Source organism: Poecilia formosa, unplaced genomic scaffold (assembly GCF_000485575.1).
Source record: "Poecilia formosa unplaced genomic scaffold, Poecilia_formosa-5.1.2 Scaffold1865, whole genome shotgun sequence".
Classification (NCBI taxonomy): Eukaryota; Metazoa; Chordata; class Actinopteri; order Cyprinodontiformes; family Poeciliidae; genus Poecilia; species Poecilia formosa.
In genome coordinates this window covers 2,496-3,681 of record NW_006801804.1, presented here as the reverse complement: position 1 = coordinate 3,681, position 1,186 = coordinate 2,496, and the positions used below count along the sequence as shown (strand labels likewise).

General features: G+C 36.2%; 1 non-coding gene across 1 annotated transcript; it reads right to left on the bottom strand.

The window, feature by feature from the left end:
- Positions 1–442: 442 nt before the first annotated feature.
- Positions 443–515, bottom strand: trnav-aac (transfer RNA valine (anticodon AAC)). Its single transcript has one exon. It is a non-coding gene; the product is annotated as a tRNA-Val (tRNA).
- Positions 516–1,186: the final 671 nt, after the last annotated feature.

The window sequence follows — 1,186 nt, the reverse complement described above, 5'->3', positions numbered from 1 at the left end:
TGACGGTACAAATCAGGAGTGCATCCCTGCTAAAACACCCCAGAAAAAAGGTTGACTTCCCTCATTCAGTTCTGTAGAGGCTTATAATGAGTCAATGGTCCAGGTGTGTTAGAGAAGGAATGCATCTAAAGTTGCAGATAGTGGGCAGCCCTAGCACAAATGTATGAAAATACAATGTTAAAAATAAATTAAACACCTCATATTGTTAAATAACTGATTTTATGTATTGAAGTTTTATATATTGCATTTGAGTTCCCATGGCTTATAAAATGCTGGGGGTCCACGAGTTTGACACAGGTGTATAAGGCCATAGAACTGCCAATTGGTAATTGAAGTAAAGTAGCTTTGATTTCAAAGAAGCCTACATTGAAGTCAATTGGCAAATGAACCATCATGAAAGAGGAAGGCTCTTGTTGTCTCACTGCACCCCAGACAGAAAAACTGTTTCTGTCTGGTTTTGAACCAGAGACCTTTTGCGTGTTAAGCAAATGTGATAACCACTACACTACAGGAACTGAACTTGTCTGCTTTGTTTCAGTTTGAGGGTCCAAAGTTGATGATGTGAGATGCAACATGAAAATTTCAACTGAGGTTTGCACTCAAGATGCCTGGATTCAGAGTACAGATCATGACACCACAGAGCCCTTGTTGACCTTTAGTAAACACCTGTGATGTATAGAACATGCAAAATCTGTTTCTGTCTGGTATCAAACCAGAAACCTTTTGCATGTAAAGCAAATGTGATAACCACTACACTACAGAAACTCAGGCTCTTTGCAGTGTTCCTGGTAGATGATCCACATTTTGTTAGTGACTAACGTCAACGATGGGCATGGAACAATGTCAAATACTTACAGATCCTCTCAGAGAGCACAGTAACTTGGTGAACAAACTGTCAGACTTATACTTGTGCCTAATTTCACATTACAGTCCATAAATTAAGCCTGGGATCAACAAATTGTATTAAAGATGTCATTAGCAGAGACAAATGGTTCTGCAGAGACTTGGCTAAATGGCTAAAAAATAAAATCAATACTTACAAATAAAAAATGGTTCAAAAATAAAATTAACACATTAAAATAAAAAATATCTGTGAAATACAATCAACACTTGAAAATGGTTCAAAAATAAAATTAACACATTAAAATAAAAAATATCTGTGAAATACAATCAACACTTGAAAATT